Raw genomic sequence first — 6,000 nt, 5'->3', positions numbered from 1 at the left:
AAATCTTATCAGGCAAAAGTACTAACCAAGAGTGGGGTTTCTTTAATGGTTTCAGGTAACCAAAGGACTTCTTGTAAAACCCAATTTTTCCATAAACCACATTGAGCTACTAACTTAACCTGGAGGCCTCGTCATGAGATTCCCAAATGATGTTTTTTTCCTTCTAATAATAATAATAATAATAATAATTCATTTTATTTGGAGGCGCCTTTCACGACACCCAAGGTCACCTTACAGAATAAAAACACAAGAAATACAATTAAAAATACAATAAACATCCATACAAGCAACAAGACAAATAATAAACAGTAGACAAACAAACTGATGGGAAGTAGTGCGTGATGTCCGGTTATAGTGAATGGGCAAGTTTGAACAGGTGGGTTTTGAGTTGTGTTTTGAATGTGGTGATGGAGTCTATTTGTTTTATGTGTGGGGGGAGGGAGTTCCAGAGTCTGGGTGCCGAGCAGCTGAAAGCTCGGGCACCCATGCTGTTAAGGTGTGAGGTGGGAGTGTAAAGGAGTCCAGCAGAGGTTGAGCGGAGGGTGCGGGAGGGGGTGTAATCTTGCAGTAGGTCACAGAGGTAAGTGGGGGCTAGGTTGTGAAGGGCTTTGTGGGTGAGGAGGAGGTTTTTGTAAATGATACGGTATTGGACTGGGAGCCAGTGGAGTTGGATGAGGACGGGGGTGATGTGATCAGATGACTTGGTGCGGGTGATGATCCGGGCGGCCGAGTTCTGTATGAGTTGCAGTTTGTCGGTGAGTTTGGTTGGGAGGCCAGTGAGGAGGGCGTTGCAGTAATCAATACGGGATGTGATGAATGAGTGGACCAGGATTTCTGTGCTAATGAACATCAGTGAAGGTTAGTTGAAGTGATGAAGCACATTTGAACAAATTTCCTATAAATATTTCCTCATTTCTTTCTGTTGAGATTCTTAGTAACATCATAAGGCAGTAAATATTTTGGTCTCATATTTACATTATCACTCAAAGTGAAGTTCAAATTGACCTACGAGCCGGGTTCAGTGAGTGTGCTTGCTCTGAAGACTCTGGGAGTCCCATTTTCACCTTATTGTAGCTTATCTCAACCAAAACTGCTGGTTTACATGCCACAGATTAGCACTCATAAACACCATTCATTAGAGGGCTACGAAAGCGCCTCCCAAAGGTGCCTGCCAACAGATTATGCTTGATTAATGTGGTGTGAAACCTGCGGCTACGACAAGCTGTGAACGTAATAAGTGGAAGATTTTGGTTTGGTGCAAATAAACAGATGGGATATTAACATATTAGTGAAGCATATTCTGTTGAAAAACTTCATATTCCATCACTTCATCTTTGGCCGGATTTTTCCATCATTAGGTCTTCATTTGTCTCATGATTCACGGTTATTTTTTTCTTGTTAATGCCTTTTTTTGTTTTTGCCATTCACATCTCTTAAAATTGGCAATAACATCTCTTGATATAAATGAAGTGTGGATGTTATGTGATAACAACCGTTCCAAGAGTAAATGCTTTGCTCTTGAGTCGCAAAATCTTATGCAGTTTTTTAATATTTAAATGTACATATTGAAGGAAATGATTGTGGAATTTTCTTTTTTCATCATCAGGCAGTTGAAACCATTTGTTTTCCAAAGTTAGTTTGGTGCATAAATGTAACCAGTCATATTATTTTGCCTAAACCTAATCAGATATTGCCTATGCTAAAAGCAAAAGTAGCAACAACCTGAAAAATGAGAAATAAGAAGGCAAGAACTACTTCAGTTTAGAATCAAATTGATTCAAAGGTGACATAATAATCCTTTTTCCAAAAGTTGCCACAATTTCCTGAGCTCTCTGAAATATCTCAAACACTATTTGATCAAAATACCACAATAATATTGTACAAAAGTTTCCTTATTGACCATGTCTTTACATCTCTAGTCAACGTAGCTTCTTTTACGTGGTGTAGTCAGCAACTTGACTCCTCTCCACCGTAGTCTTAAAGATGTCTCCTTGGTTGGAGATAGAGTTGGAGATGCTGGATAATTGTACTCTGATCTGGAACTTCAAATATCCAAGTGTATCTTCCAAAGCACACAGAAAAGAGATAGAAAATAAATCTTTAAAGGTAGGGTAAGAAATTCTACACGATTTCTTATCCAGAACACGTTTTGTCACATTCAGAGAGTATCTGTTCACCAGCTGTACGACTAGCAAGTACACAGTAAAAAAAAAGAAAGTCTTCCAAAACTAAAAACAAACAGACTCGGGGCAGCCTGCCCCCCCACCCATAACAAACATTGCTCCAGCCAATCATCCACCGTGAAAAGGTTCTAGTTTGCGACGGTGTGTGTTTTCTCAGGGAGTACTGGAGGAGGAAAATAGAGAGGAGCTCACTCTGTGTTTTGTTGATGTTTATTTCCAATTTCAACCGACATAAAGTCATTCAGAAACCGGTTACTTCACTTTTAATGTTTTCCACTGGTGTTGCTCCACTATCACGCTGCCCCACCCCTGGAACAGAACATTGTTGAGTCTTTAAGCTACCTTTCTTATGAAAAGGAAGTTAAGTGTCCAACACAACAAAAAGCTGTCAGACGTTTCATTGCCATTATTTCACACGGGGGCAACACTTGATTTCCAAACATTATGTGCAATGGTATGTAATGCAATGTTAAATCAGTCATACTCATCTCACCTACTTCTGTGAGATTATTTTGGGTAAATATGAGATGAATAGTTACAAAAATTATTATATTTCTTACTACTTTCACCAATCACTAATGATTGTAATCATTATTCCTTTTCTAAACCAGAACAAAGAAGTTTTTTCCATCCGTTTTAATTAATTTGAAGGAATATCGAATTACTTTCAATAAGGGTCTTTTAGCTCTTGCAGTCCTGCATTCCTGCTATCAGCGAAAATCCCCTAAAATAACTTTGGACTCCCTTTACGGCTGCTCCCAAACAGCAACCTTGATTATCATCACAGAGGCAACCGGAGTTTCAAGGAAATAATGAGGCAAGATAAAATGAGAGCGTGATCGAGTAAGAGGTTGAACAAGAGTTGGGAGTTGTTCATGCTTCTACATCAAAATCAACGACATATGTTCACCATAGCGGGGAAAACCTGTGTCATAACCGCCACCGTAGCCTGACCTGTACCTCCTCAGACGAGATGGAGCTCCGCAGGAAAAGCCAACTATGATGTAGATCTATAGTTGTTACATTAAAGCATAAATCTCAAATCAAATCTTGCACAGTGTCACGAGAACAACTTAATTTCTCTGCCTATACGGGGGCCAGCTGAGTTAAAATTTTCATTGTAAAAATCTGAACATGTTGATGTTATTGTGTCATTGGCAGCAATCTTAAGAAAGAATTTGCGCTTGAAATGTTACACCAACACGGGGCCTGGGTTGGAACCGAGATAGGTGACAAAAGCCGTATGCATACTTGTACACCTGTACACATCTCCATCATTTCTACACCTCTGTTTCAAAGAATGGTGACTGAAAACAAAAGCTACTGAACTGGTTCTATGAGGACATGAGGAGCTAATGACTGTTGAGGGACCGTTACAATTACGATAATTAATACAACACAGAACAGAGGTTTTGGGATTATTGCAGCCATTTTTATTCTATTTTTTTCATGCTTTTGTGCGGTGACTCTAACCAAGTAAAGAAAAGCACATGGCACAGCTATCCCAGACCTTCAGTAGCCCTGCATTTGCACAGTGAAACACTCTAAGCAGAACTGCCGGCTTACTACTGCAAACACTCAACACACAGTGAGGCTATAAAGGGGAGCGCTCTTTAGGCCTTCATCAATTTTTCTTCTTTTGTTTAGTCAGGCCCACCAGAGTCTGTGCTCCATCATTTAGCTGGTGTTCCAGTTCTGACTCAAAGCAGAGGCTCTGCAAGTGCGCCAGGCTGACATATGATTCACAAATGCTCACATTTGCATGGGCCGCTGTAGGGCGCGTCAGTTTAGTTGCCGAAGTTGCTGAAATGTAGAGCAGCATTCATCACACTAAACCTCTTTGACGGATTTCTGTCTTACTGTGCTGTAGATGTAAAAACCCATACTGACTTTGCCCTCGGAAATCTTCTGCGTCTGGTATTTTTCACAGAGGGAAATGGGGAACGTGAGTGTAGCTTTTTAAAGCTGGTGTTTGAAATTCCTGCCACAGCATATTAAAATCCTTGCTGAACAACCTTGAGGAAGTAATAGCTTAATTAATTGTATTGTTTACAATGAAACTGTGTACTTTTTTGGTCTTGTGGTTTTTACAACCCTCTTCAAATTTATTACTGTTGTAAGCTTGTTAGATTTTCACAGTTTTCCCTGAAACAAATTTCTTTTAAAGCTCAGTATGGTTTTTTTTTCTCTCTTTGTATTTTATTCTCTTCTCATAATTAAGGAATCTTTTTGGTGCAATGCTTTATTGAACTGAGCAGGATCAAAGCAAGAATTGTGAATTTGTTTGTAGTGCTTGTAGTTAAATCATATAATAAATCAAACATCTATTCAGTTGTTATCCCAAGTTTAAAGCGCCTCACCTTTTGATGCTTTGTACACCATTACTCAGTTTAAGAGAATGTGTTATTTTTGTCGTTGGACATCTCATCGTTTACCTCATGTCAGAGGGAACTTTTTAAACTGAACACAAACTATCTGGAAGACACGGGATTAATGCTGAGGCATCAATCTGTGCAAGCCCCTGCCATAACCTTATTAAATGCAGGTGTTATGCTGCTGTCTGCTGATGGCCCACTGGGTTGTTGGTTACAAACTCTGAAGACATGTGGGCTGATTGAGCGTTTGCTTAAAAGATGGATCAGCACATGGCTCTATGTGCTGACGGACATAAAAAAGGCAAGATCTACCTGCCAAACTCCTCAGCCAAAAGAACCAGATCAGGCAAACATTTGAAATTTTCACACCATGTCATGAGTTTTTACAGTATCATTTTCAACCTTTTTCCTATTATGTGCGCCTATAATTTTTTGTGCTTTAGCATAAATTGGTTGCAAAATATTTATTTGCCATAGTTTATTTTTAAAGCCATGTGGTTTGTGTAACTATGAGAAAAGAACCAAGGAACAAACTGGTAAATGTGTCTCAAATGTGTGTGTCATATAATGATGCTGTTAGGAAATATTCAGCTCAGTTCGTTTTCCTTTCGCGTTTGAGCCTAATACAAACCCCATCAGCGGTTTTATTGTATAAAATTGCTTTTCAGCCTTGCAGCCTATTTTTTTTCTTCTTCTTAATCATTACGCAAACATATTTTGAAATGATTTCAGTTCTCAACCGGTCCACTCCTGCATTCATATGAGTCATGGGTGTCCTCTTTGCCGCTCTTCTTTGTGGCGGTTGTGCCTTGCTTAACTGAACAAGACATTTTAATGCAAATCACACGAAGAAGGTTAAGTGAAGTTCAGCCAATAAGTTGGCTTTGCAGCTGTAAAATGTACAACCACTGAATAAAAATGTGAGGAAAGACAAAATAAACCCCTTTGGCTATGTTCATTCTGATGAAAGATGACGGAGAGTGGAAAGTGTAAACTGGGTTTAGAGCCGCTTCTTCTTGAAGAGGTTAACTAGTGGTGGCTTTTTATGAGGGAAACTAAAGTTCCCGAGGGCAACAAAAACATCAATGTTATTTCCCTCTTTTGCAGAAAAGTAAAGCAAACAGTGCTGAGGATGAAGGTTTCTAACAGGCTGTCATGATGGATTTAAGATACATCGTTTGCATTGATGATTTATTCAATTTTAAGGCGTATTGAAACAAAAGTCTACTGCTACTGCATAAGACTGAAAATTAAAATTTTTAAAAGCAAACATCATATGTATTTAGATCTTAAGAACTTTAGAAATGTCATAGATGCAGGTTTTAAAAGAATTTGACAGCATTTCTTCATCTAGAGTAGTGTTTATTGCTTTGGATCGCTGATGAAGTCAATTCCATTTTCCTCTTTAAGAAAATGAACAGGGAACATTCCTCAGTTACTCT

The sequence above is a fragment of the Cololabis saira genome, chromosome 3, assembly GCF_033807715.1.
Source record: "Cololabis saira isolate AMF1-May2022 chromosome 3, fColSai1.1, whole genome shotgun sequence".
Classification (NCBI taxonomy): Eukaryota; Metazoa; Chordata; class Actinopteri; order Beloniformes; family Belonidae; genus Cololabis; species Cololabis saira.
Note: the sequence above shows the minus strand (reverse complement) of the source record.